This window comes from Lithobates pipiens, unplaced genomic scaffold, assembly GCF_037356315.1.
Source record: "Lithobates pipiens isolate NorthernLeopardFrog02 unplaced genomic scaffold, aLitPip1_a1.2 Scaffold_16, whole genome shotgun sequence".
Lineage (NCBI taxonomy): Eukaryota > Metazoa > Chordata > Amphibia > Anura > Ranidae > Lithobates > Lithobates pipiens.
In genome coordinates, this window is record NW_027507748.1 from 571,381,845 (window position 1) to 571,395,491 (window position 13,647).

A 13,647-nucleotide genomic window follows, 5' to 3' on the forward strand; every position below is an offset into this window, starting at 1 on the left:
TTTTTAACACAAAAAAATTAGACTTCAGTATCACTTTAAGAAGATAAGTCTTACGTTGGGTACAGTAAGCTAAATTGTACAAGATATTAGCCATACAGAGAAACTGTATACAAGTCACAGTTTCCTGTATCTGGAGAAACTAGAATCAGTGGGCTAGAAACCCAACAGTCCTATATCTTATCAAACAACTTTGGGGGAGATTGTTTTTGAGCTTATAAAGTGTTAGACTAGCGTTAAGTAGTTGATGCCAAGTGTTAAGTGATGGGGAAGAAGTACCGCTCCATGTCTTCTTTGCATAAAAGTACAATATCCACAACAAACATTCCAAGTGTTAAGTGATGGGGAAGAAGTACCGCTCCATGTCTTCTTTGCATAAAAGTACAATATCTACAACAAACATTTTGCATATTTAGGCATGGCAATACTTAGGAAGGCCCAATGCTAATGAAATAAAAGTGTTAGTCTCAATCCAAAAGGTAAGGATTTGAGGGCAGGTGCAGAAGCAGTGTAGAAAGTTGTCTAGGACACCACAACCCCTAAAACACTCAGGTGTTGAGCGAAGGCCAATTTTATGTAATCTGGATGATGTAAAATAGGTGTAGTAGAATACCTTCAATTGGATAATCCTGTGTTTAGAGGACATTTATTGAATTCTTATACATTTCCTCAAATTCTGACCAGTCAGAATCCATGAGTTGGAGGGTCGGTAGGGACCATTTAGGCTGGGCTGCCAAATATCTAGTTTTAGAATCGACAATGAGCTCAGAGTAATGTATTGATATTAATAGTTTTAGCTGGATTCCTTAACAATTTTTCTAGGAGGGAAGTTACAGTTGGGTTTTTAAAAGACCTAAATTGGGCCTAGATTGCATGTTGGAGCTGATAATAGTAGAACAGAAAAGTGTCATCTTGTAGTTGCGAAAAGGATTTAAACCCCCGCACGGCATATAAGTGGTTAAGGTATATAAATTCCTTGAGGTGACCATCTTCAGGTATTGGGGATGGAAATAATTCAAGAAGGGAAGGTTTAGACCATAAGGGGTTATTTGGGGAGGATAACCAGCAGTCAGATGACGTGCGTTTTTGTATCTGAAGAAAGATAGACAGGGAGGTGGAAAGCATTGTAGTGCCAGCAGTTGGGGGTACTTAGCGTCTGTATATAATAATATGCAGGGATTCAAAAGAGGACACTATGGAGGCTTGAGTAGTTGTACATACATTAGCTTAGCTGGCTGGCTAATTGACTGGCTGTTTATTGCTGACATAGGATTCCATGCCAAGTGCCTGCCTCAGCTCTCTCCTTCTTGTTTTTAAGGGCAGCCCTGAGAAGCTGGCACTAATGGCCAACACAGTGAGTGACTTTCTGGCACCTGTCAAACTGACCTACCACCTGTCACACTGCCCCCCCCCCCCCCCACACTGGTCTGCCACCTGTATCACTGGCCCCCCACCACCACCTATCACACTGACCCACCACCACCTGTCACACTGGCCCCCCACACTTGTCCTCTACCTGTCACACTGCCCCCCCCCCACCACCACCTGTCACACTCTCCTCCACCTGTCACACTGGCCCCTTGCCCCCCACCACCACCTGTCACACTGGCCCCCCACACTGGTCCTCTACCTGTCACACTCTCTCCTCCACCTGTCACACTGGCCCCTTGCCCCCCCACCACCACCTGTCACACTGGCTCCCCACACTGGTCCTCTACCTGTCACACTGCCCCCCCCCCCATCAGTTACACTCTCCTCCACCTTTCACTCTGGCCCCTTGCCCCCCACCACCACCTGTCACACTGGCTCCCCACACTGGTCCTCTACCTGTCACACTGCCCCCACCATCACCTGTCACACTCTCTCCTCCACCTGTCACACTGGCCCCTTGCCCCCCCACCACCACCTGTCACACTGGCTCCCCACACTGGTCCTCTACCTGTCACACTGCCCCCCCCCACCAGTTACACTCTCCTCCACCTTTCACTCTGGCCCCTTGCCCCCCACCACCACCTGTCACACTGGCTCCCCACACTGGTCCTCTACCTGTCACACTGCCCCCACCACCACCTGTCACACTCTCCTCCACCTGTCACACTGGCCCCTTGCCCCCCGCCACCACCTGTCAAATAGTGCACATTTTCCTGGTTATACAGTATATAGTTATTAATAGAGATACCTCCAGAAGAATGTTGCAACAAAGTCCAATTGCAGGGTCCCAAGGATTATCGTGACACAGCATTCATCTGGGTGTCAGAGACTTGAAAACAAGATCTGCGGTGATGGGGAGACCCTCTAGCAGTTGCACAAACCAACCAGGAATGCAGCTTCTCACACGGAGACATCATGTGTTGCACTGGAAATCAGGGTCAGCCCATCTACTCTGCCCTTTAGTCCCTCCCTAGTAGTTTGTAACATACAACCAGATCTCTAACTACCAGACGTGGCCATCGGATGGCTAACCTGGCTCTAGCCTATGTTGGTTATTGAGCCCTGAGCTAAAACTAGCTATAGGATCCCACACCAGAAGGGACAGGGTTAACTAGACTAACATGAGCTGCATATAAACTCTATTGTAATAAATAGGTTCACCTACTAATACACTGGAAGGTGACTAAAAAGCCCCATACACACTATCAGTTTTTCTGCTGTGTTTTTCCATGAGGTTTACCAAAACCATGTAGTGCAAGGGCCTGCCTGATTGCATAAACATTGAAACTCCTAAGGTTTGACCTCATATTATATGGTTTTGGTAAATCTGAAGGAAAAACTCAGCAGAAAAACTGATAGTGTGTATGGGGCTTTACACACAGCTACTTATATACCACTGTGAATGCACAATAATAGGACAGAGATACAGTAAGTCTGTCACAAGGATGGATACACACTCTCTACTTCTGCTCTAGGTAAACACGCAGCAGCAGTAGCAGGCCCTATGTAGGCAAGGTCAGGTGGCCAAGTTCTTTGTTTCCAGGGGACACTGCTTGTAAAAGAGCTAGAAGAAGGCGCAGAGGCCCGGCCAGAACCGAAGAGGGGGACAAGACCCTACACACTCTCTACTTCTGCTCTAGGTAAACACACAGCAGCAGTAGCAGGCAGTGGCGTAACTAGAACCTTCAGGGCCCCGATGCAAGAAACCATGGAGGGCCCCCCTGACCTCCAGCCAGGGCTCTTCTGACTGATCCCGGGGGCAGCAGGACCTGGATAGGAGGGGGAACAAATCCTCTCCATTTTCCTCCTGCAGTTACTTAATTCCTATCAGAGGGAGAGGAGGAGAAGCAGACTTTTAGTGGCTACAGGAGAAAAATTGAGGGGATGTGTTCCTCTAAATGCCCCCCTCCCCCATCTAGGTGTTCAGGGGCAACATGTGCGCTATCACAATTGTGAACCCTGTAGTTACGCCCCTGGGATGAGTGCCAGTGGTGGTGGTGGGGGATGGGATTAGTGGCAGCAGTGGTGTTTGAGGAGGGATAGGATCAGTGGCATCGGTGGTGGGGGATGGGATGAGTGGCAGTGGTGAGGGAGAGATGGGATGAGTGGCAGCGGTGGGGAGGATGGGAAGAGTGGCAGCGGTGGGGAGGATGGGATCAGTGGCAGCAGTGTTGGTTGGGTGGGGATGGGATCAGTGGCAGCAGTGTTGGTTGGGTGGGGATGGGATCAGTAGTACCAGTGGTGGGGAATGGGATTAGTGGCAGCATGAGTGGCAGCGGTGAGGGTGATGGGATCAGTGGCAAGGGTTGTGGTTGGGGGGTGGGATCAGTGATGGGGGGTTTGAATGGGATGAGTGGCAGATGTGGTGGTGGGAATGGGATCAGTGGCAAGGGTGATGGTTGGAGGGGGATGGGATGGGATGAGTGGCAGTGGTGGTGGGAAGATGGGATCCGTGGTGAGGGTGATGGTTGGGGGGGGGTGGGATGGGATGAGTGGTGGGGAGGGGAATGGTATCAGTGGCAAGGATGGTCGTTGCTGGATGGTCATGGTGGGGTGGATCAGTGGCAGCAGTGGTTGCGGTGGTGTGGGGGGTATAAATGGTGGTGGTGTGGGGGAGGGGGAATCAGAGGCAGTAGTGGTTGTGTGGTGGGTATCAGTGGAAGTAGTGGTGGTGTGTGGGTATCAGTGGCAGTAATGGTGGTGTGGGGGTATCAGTGGCAGTAATGGTGGTGTGTGGGGGTATCAGTGGCAGTAATGGTGGTGTGTGGGGGTATCAGTGGCAGTAATGGTGGTGTGTGGGGGTATCAGTGGCAGTAATGGTGGTGTGTGGGGGTATCAGTGGCAGTAATGGTGGTGTGTGGGTGGTATCAGTGGCAGTAATGGTGGTGTGTGGGTGGTATCAGTGGCAGTTGTGATGGTGTGTGGGTGGTATCAGTGGCAGTTGTGATGGTGTGTGGGTGGTATCAGTGGCAGTTGTGGTGGTGTGCGGGGGTATCAGTGGCAGTTGTGGTGGTGTGCGGGGGTATCAGTGGCAGTTGTGGTGGTGTGCGGGGGTATCAGTGGCAGTTGTGGTGGTGTGGGGGTATTAGTGACAGTAGTGCTGGTGTGGGGGGTATCAGTGGCAGTGTGCGGGGTATCAGCGGCAGTTGGGGTGGTGTGCGGGGGTATCAGTGGCAGTTGTGGTGGTGTGCAGGGGTATCAGTGGCAGTTGTGGTGGTGTGGGGGTATTAGTGACAGTAGTGCTGGTGTGGGGGGTATCAGTGGCAGTTGTGGTGGTGTGGGGGGTATCAGTGGCAGTTGTGGTGGTGTGGGGGGTATAAGTGGCAGTTGTGGTGGTGTGGGGGTAACAGTGGCAGTTGTGGTGGTGTGGGGGTAACAGTGGCAGTTGTGGTGGTGTGGGGGGTATCAGTGGCAGCAGTGGTGTGGAGGGGGATCAAGAGATGGGTGCCACTCACTTGTAGATCACTTGGTTCCCCCCGCTTGCTCGGTCTTGCTTGGGTGAGCAGGGAGGCTGGGCGGGGCCTTTGATTGAAGGTGTGGACGGAGACGATGGGCGGAGCAAGCGGGGACAGAGAATTTGGGCGGAGACTGTGCGGGCAGAGGGAATGGGCGGAGAGGATGGGCGAAGCGGGCGGGGACTGTCCCCGATGAGTGCGGGAGCAGAGGATGGGCGGGGAGGATGGGCGGAGCAGTCGGAAAGGATGGGCGGGGCTTACTGGGACACCGCGTAAATGACTATCTCCCGGGTGGCGGCGGGCCCCCTTACAGTGGCGGAGCTCAAGGGCCCAGTCGCAAATGCGACTGGTGCGACCCTGATAATTCCGCCACTGGTAGCAGGCCCTATGTAGGCAAGGTCAGATGGCCAAGTTCTTTGTTTCTCTGTCTGTTTCCTCCTTCTGGGAAATCTGACCCAGAGACAGGAAGTGATGTACATAAACAATCTCTATGACATTAAAGAGGAAGTAAACCCTGATGGGTTTACGTCCTCTTTGTTTCCCTGCAAAGGTAAAGAATAATGGGCTACTATGCACCACATAGTAGCCCATTATGTGTCACTTACCTGACACAGGAGCCAGCGATGCTACCGCTGTCCCCTGTAGCGTCCATCTTCTTCCGGGTATTGGTGCTCTGACCGAAAACAGAAGAAATAAAAGTGCAGCGCTTAGCCTCTAAATATGACTGTGACTTAATAGAAAAATATATATATAAAAAAAGTGTGAAAAACTTAATAATGTGAGAATCATTAGTGAAAAATACTTTCAAAATTCAAATGTCCAATAAAGTCAAAAGACATTTATCTGTAACTCAAAAATGTCCAATAGGGTGAGAAACAAACAAAAAATCAAATAATCATAAAAAATTAAGTGACACAGTGTAAAGTCCCATGTGAAATATGAAACAAAAAATGATTAATCTTGTTAGTTAAAAACAACGATAATAATGCTTGACCACGTGGACCCTTCACCTCTGTAAACCAATAGTGAATGGAGGCTTACCAGATCGCCGGGGACCCCCTGTTAAGGGGGGTCGGTTTGCGCAGATACGATCACATAGACGTTTCAATACAGGAAGCCGGAAAACGACCCAATCCTTCGGATATCACGTAATCTCCAAATCCGCTCGGATCTTCTCATAGGCCTCAGAACGTCATATCACCAGAAAAACAGAATAAAAATGCGCCCGATCGTGTAGTATGGTTTGAACAGATTTTTATTCTTATTCAACCGAATAATTTGAGCGCTAAATAAATGACTCCACCGAGTCATAAAAAGTAAACATAACGTTTAAAAACGAACAGATTGCTAGCAAAAAAATATATATAAAAAACTCATCAACATGAGTAAAGAACGAATGCTAATGCACAAGGGTGTGAGGGTAGCCACGCTCACACCCTTACCACCACCCTTTAACAAACAAGATTAATCATTTTTTGTTTCATATTTCACATGGGACTTTACACTGTGTCACTTCATTTTTTATGATTATTTGATTTTTTTGTTTGTTTCTCACCATATTGGACATTTTTGAGTTACAGATAAATGTCTTTTGGCTTTATTGGACATTTGAAATTTTGGAAGTATTTTTCACTAATGATTCTCACATTATTTAGGTTTTTCACACTTTTTATATATATATTTTTTTCTATTAAGTCACAGTCATATTTAGAGGCTAAGCGCTGCACTTTTATTTCTTCTGTTTTCGGTGTGCCCAGTATCCTGGTTATAGTGTTCAGCTGCTGATTTCATTTTATTTTACTAAGCGCAGATTTTTTACTATTTTTTTTATTTTTTATTGGTGCTCTGACCATTCACAGAGCCGGAGCAGCGATGAAATCACTCCCGCGCATGGGAGCTGCCACTAACGGCATATTAGTATAGAGAAATATTCCTGCGCCAAAACAGAAGATTGCTAGCTAGGGTACTGCTGCACCCACTGAGGGAAATGTCTGAACCCACAAAAAGAAAAGAAGAAAGAATAGTGGTGCGCTGCTAACGGCAATAGTACGCCTGCGCGCCGCTGTCTGCGGCGCATCGTCTGGGACTGTGAAATCATAATGGGCGGGGACATCACCCGGCGATGTCCCTATATAAGTCGCCGCAGGCCGCGTCCCTGTCATTGTGGCCAGAGACAGCGACGAGTCAACAGCTCAAGAAGAGAAGAACAGAAGGCGGCGAAGACAGCGGCGATAGAAGACCGGGCCACCGCTTGTAAAAGAGCTAGAAGAAGGCGCAGAAGCCCGGCAAGAAGAACCGAAGAGGGGGACAAGACCCCCGAAGTCGGAAGAAGCCCCCCAGATGGTGGCAAAGAAGAAATCCGGGCTCCTCCGCTAGTAAAAAAGCTACCAAAAGAGCAGAAGATAGCGGAGGAGTCCGGCGAGAAGACCCCCAAGACGGAAGAAGACCCCCGGAGCTGTGCAATAAACTATTTTTAACCCTTGTGTGTTGTGTTTTATTAAAAAAAAATTCACAGGTGAATGGGTAGGGGTACATTGTACCCCAAACTCATTCACATAGGGTGGGGGGCCGGTATCCGGGGGCCCCCTTATTAAAGGGGGCTCAGGATTCCGATAAGCCCCCCGCCTGCAGACCCCGACAACCAACGGCCAGGTTTGTCTGGAAGAGGCCCTTGTCCTCATCAACATGGGGACAAGGTGCTTTGGGCGACATTGACTTCCTTCGCTAGTCCCGGCTACCTGGAGCCGTGCACAAAATGAACGGACTTTCCTCCGTGTGTGTGGGCAAGTCCGTTCATTTCAAAAGTACGGCGGTTAGGAAAAGTCCCGTGTGTGGGCAGGTCCGCTCGTTCGGACAGTCCGGCGGACTTTACGGCGGTTTGTCTGCCAGACTAAGTCTGCCGGATAGTCTGATCGTGTGTACGCGCCATTAGATTTACAAACAACTATATGGTACAAAGGATAAACTGGTTGGATTGAAATTGATAGACTGGTTAGTTAGGGCCCCCCACACTACCTAGTTGTTGGTAAATATTCTGACCATTCAATGAAGATCATACAAATACAGTGGTGTGAAAAAGTGTTTGCCCCCTTCCTCATTTCCTGTTCCTTTGCATGTTTGTCACACTTAAGTGTTTCGGAACATCAAACCAATTTAAACAATAGTCAAGGACAACACAAGTAAACACAAAATGCAATTTGTAAATGAAGGTGTTTATTATTAAAGGTGAAAAAAAATCCAAACCATCATGGCCCTGTGTGAAAAAGTGATTGCCCCCCTTGTTAAAACATACTATAACTGTGGTTGTCCACACCTGAGTTCAATTTCTCTAGCCACACCCAGGCCTGATTATTGCCACACCTGTTCACAATCAAGGCATCACTTAAATAGGGGCTGCTTGACACAGTAAGGTCCACCAGAAGATCCTTAAAAGCTACACATCATGCCGAGACCCAAAGAAATTCAGGAACAATTGAGAAAGAAAGTAATTGAGATCTATCAGTCTGGAAAGGGTTATAAAGCCATTTCCAAAGCTTTGGGAATCCAGCGAACCACAGTGAGAGCCATTATCCACAAATGGCGAAGACATGGAACAGTGGTGAACCTTCCCAGGAGTGGCCGGCCGCCCAAAATTACCCCAAGAGCGCAGCGACGACTCATCCAAGAGGTCACAAAAGACCCCACAACAACGTCCAAGGAACTGCAGGCCTCACTTGCCTCAGTTAAGGTCAGCGTTCATGCCTCCACCATCAGGAAAAGACTGGGCAAAAATGGCCTGCATGGCAGAGTTCCAAGGAGAAAACCACTGCTGAGCAAAAAGAACATCAAAGCTCGTCTCAATTTCTCCACAACACATCTTGATGATCCCCAAGACTTTTGGGACAACATTCTGTGGACCGATGAGACAAAAGTGGAACTCTTTGGAAGGTGTGTGTCCAAGTATATCTGGCGTAGAAGGAACACTGCATTTCATAAAAAGAACATTATACCAACAGTAAAATATGGTGGTGGTAGTGTGATGGTCTGGGGCTGTTTTGCTGCTTCAGGACCTGGAAGACTTGCCGTCATAAAAGGAACTATGAATTCTGCTGTCTACCAAGAGATCCTGAAGGAGAATGTCCGACCATCTGTTCGTGTACTCAAGCTGAAACGAACTTGGGTTCTGCAGCAGGACAATGATCATAAACACACCAGCAAGTCCACCACCGAATGGCTGAAGAAAAACAAAATGAAGACTTTGGAGTGGCCTAGCCAAAGTCCTGACTTGAATCCTATTAAGATATTGTGGTATGACCTTAAAAAGGCCGTTCATGCTCGAAAACCCTCTAATGTAACTGAATTAGGACAATTCTGCAAAGATGAGTGGGACAAAATTCCTCCAGGACGCTGTAAAAGCCTCATTGCACGTTATCGCAAACGCTTGGTTGCAGTTGTTGCTGCTAAGGGTGGCCCAACTAGTTATTAGGTTTAGGGGGCAATCACTTTTTCACACAGGGCCATGATGGTTTGGATTTTTTTTCACCTTTAATAATAAACACCTTAATTTACAAATTGCATTTTGTGTTTACTTGTGTTGTCCTTGACTATTGTTTAAATTGGTTTGATGTTCCGAAACACTTAAGTGTGACAAACATGCAAAGGAACAGGAAATGAGGAAGGGGGCAAACACTTTTTCACACCACTGTATATTGCAATTTGTGTGACCACTTTTATCCTATTATATCTTGAAACCATACCATATTATAATGTATCATCAATTTCAAGAAAGACACCTTGGGTGAAAAGAGAGTAAACAGACTTGATTTTTAGGTGAAGATCACTAAAATCCTATACAATATTTAAACTGTAGTTGTAATTTCAAACGTCATTAGCAATCTTTTAATAAACTACATCTTTCAATAAAATACCCATTAATCCTGCTACTAGGGCCCTTGCTTGGACACATCCATGGGAGCTATGGTTAAGGATATTAATAGATGTCCAAAGGCACCCCCCCGCCCCAGGTCTTCAATACACAACACTTAGCCCTTGTACACGCGGTCGGAGATTCCGACGGAATGTGTCCGATCGGACCGCTTTGTTGGATATTCCGACTGTGTGTGGGTCTACATGGGACTGTTTCCGTCGGAGTATCCAACGGACCAAGTTTTCCAACTTGTTGGTAAAATTTTCCAACAAAATGCTCTGATCGGACATACTCCGATCATGTGTAGAGAATTCCGATCGGACAAAGTGCCACGCATGCTCAGATCAAATTCCTACACCAAAGCTATTGGTTACTAGCGTGAACGTAGTCCCGTCGTAACGAAATAACGTAATCACGTTGGATTTTCCAACAACTTTGTCCGACCGTGAGTATGCAACAGTTTCGGACAAAATCCGACGGATTTGGTTGTTGGAATCTCCGACCGTGTGTACAAGGGCTTACACCCCTTTAATAATCTTCTGTGCTGTTTTTATTACCCTTTGTAAGAATTTTCTGTCATGGGACTGTGCACATCCCTTGCCACAAGGATAAATCAGCACACTCTCAATGATAGCTTCCTCAAGAAGTACAATCTCTGGTGAGCCTTGCCCACCAGGCGGGATAGGGGTCCTGTCCACAACAGATCCTTCCTAACTATTGTTCCCAGAAATGGAATTCCTGTACCCTCTCAATCTCCGCTCCATCAATCACAACTGGCTCATAGCAAGTTTCTCTTCTTCTAAGGTGGTTATTTTTCAGCACAAAGGATCACGTTGGCACAATTATCAGTAAAGGAGTGGATGTTGTGGATTATTAACAACGATGTAGATATTTACTGTTGATTTGTTATACATTTTTTGGACTGCTTGTTGAATATCATTTTTATGTTTAAAATTATTATTAAAGTATTTCTATGTACAGGTGTTAAAATATTAATTGCAATATTTTGAACAAGCGCACCATAGTGGTTGGGTTCACTAATAATGGTTGCAACAGTTCATTGATAAAATAGGTGGAGGTATTAGGTATTTACATAGCAGCACATACATATTTTATAGTATTAAAAAAAAAAAAAAAAAAAAAGATACAAAACCACTATATACAGAATCCTATGATAGGTGTTGATAAGAGTTTCTTTATACTAACTTTGTATATAGCAATTATATTAATGCATATTATATCCAATAACAGTTTTTTAAATGAGCCTATTAAGCTAATACAAGTACATTATAATGTACTCAGGAAGTTGTAATACATAGGGATTTTTTGAGAAATGTATTTCAAGGTGAACTAACCCTTTAACTGTGACATCCATCTTAGACCACAAGAGTCTTTTATTGTGAGTTCTTAGTATCACATCAGACAGGGAATATTCTCAGAAATCATAGTACAGGGGTCCGGTTTGGGGAAAGTCAAAGGGCCCAAACGTAGGAGTCCAGGGGATCTGCTCTGTGACAGGCAAAGGGCCTGACTTAGGATGAGTCCAGGGGTCCTAACTTAGTTGCCATAAACTGATGCACACATGTACATGGTGATATGCATTACATTAGGTCTAAACCTAGTACACTATATTGTAGGATTATTATTTTTTTAAGGAATTCAGTATTCAACCAACCATTAACAACGATGTACATATTTACTGTTGAATTGTTATACATTTTTAGGACTGCTTGTTGAATATCATTTTTATGTTTAAAATGTCAAAGTATTTCTATGTACAGGGGTCTGGTTTGGGGAAGGTCAAAGGGCCCCAACTTAGGAGAAGTCCAGGGGCTCAGCTCTGTGACAGGAAAAGGGGTCCTAACTTAGTTGCCATAAACTGATGCACACATGTACATGGTGATATGCATTACATTTGGTCTAAACACTATATTGTAGGATATTGCACATAAACAATGGATTAACAGTTTCACATTATAGCCTGCAGGTGGCACTATTACCATGTATGTTTAAAAAGAGAACCCGCCATAAAAAAAAAAAAAAATATATATATATATATATATATATATATATATATATATATATATACACACACACACACATATCAGTGTTAATTTTGGCAGCAAATTTTGATTTAGCTCTAGTCTTAGGACTAAAATGGTATTTTAGTTTTAGTCTTCTGCAAGTGTTTTAGTAATAGTTTTTGACTAAAATGCAATTTTAGTCGACTAAAATCTCCAGTACATTTTAGTCAACTAAAATTGAATGTAACGCATTATTTAAGCATTTCCAAACTCATTATATACTACTGGAGTAAAAAAAAAAAATTGAATGTGTTATTTATGGTATTAATCTCCATAGCGGTATGGTTATGTCAGATTTTTGATGCTCAAAGCGGTACAATGTTTTGGGCTTTGGAAATTTGGCCTTTTATATTGTAGGCCTCTAATTCTTAGAAATAACACACTTAAATCTGTTCAAACAAGAGTCTAGTAGACATCCCGGGTATGATAAATTTTGAAACACAAAATCATAATATATTAAATAACAACAAATAATAATAAAAATTATTCAATAATGTAATCAAATCAAAAACACTGAAATTTGCTCAGTTGCAGAATTGTTGCTGTCATTACATTCAGTGTTTGATGACGAATTTCCCCACAAGTCACTATCGCTCAATTCTGCAAGTGATTCTAATTATCACTGTTTTCTAGCTGGTCTAAAACCACTTTTGATGTAAAGGGACACTTTTTGGTTGCTATGGACAATCTCCAGTTTCCAGGCAGAAAGAAAAGTATTTATAATACAAAACTGCATGCAGGACACTGGACAAACCACTAGGGACAAAAGGGATGTGAAATAATGTGATACAGTAATGTAATCTGTAAGATCACAGTCAGCACTGTGATGAATCGAGCAGAGACACAGCTTGCACACACAGTGGGGAGACATTGCAGGATCCTGGGGACAAGGTAACTTTGCTTGGATCCTGCGATGCGATCCAGAGTGTGGCTCGTGGTTACTGCTTTTGGTACTGAACATTCACCCTGAGCCACACTTGGGATTACCGCTAAGGAGGTTAAGGTTTGAACAAACTCACAGACACAGATTTAGCCACTCTGGACGGTCTGAGGAGCCCAGAAATGCTGCATAGTGTGCTAGACAGTGGTCTGAGACAGCCTGCAACACTCCAGAGTGCTTTGGATGGTGGCGCGAAGGAGACCTGTAATGCTGCAGAGTGCTCTGGATAGTGGTCTGAGGAAGCCTGTAATGCTGCAGAGTGCTCTGAACGGTGGTCTGAGGAGGCCTGCAATGCTGCAGAGTGCTCTGGACGGTGGTCTGAGGAGGCCTGCAATGCTGCAGAGTGCTCTGGACGGTGGTCTGAGGAGGCCTGCAATGCTGCAGAGTGCTCTGGATAGTGGTCTGAGGAAGCCTGTAATGCTGCAGAGTGCTCTGGACGGTGGTCCAAGGAGGCCTGCAATGCTGCAGAGTGCTCTGGACAGTGGTCTGAGGAGGCCTGTAATGCTGCAGAGTGTTCTGGATGGTGGTCCAAGGAGGCCTGCAATGCTGCAGAGTGCTCTGGATGGTGGTCCGAGGAGGCCTGCAATGCTGCAGAGTGCTCTGGACGGTGGTCCGAGGAGGCCTGCAATGCTGCAGAATGCTCTGGACGGTGGACTGAGGAGGCCTGTAATGCTGCAGAGTGCTCTGAACGGTGGTCCGAGTTGGCTTGCAATGCTGCAGAGTGCTCTGGACTGTGGTCAAAGGATGCCTGTAATGCTGCAGAGTGCTCTGGACTGTGGTCAAAGGATGCCTGTAATGCTGCAGAGTGCTGTGGATGGTGGTCTGAGGAGGCCT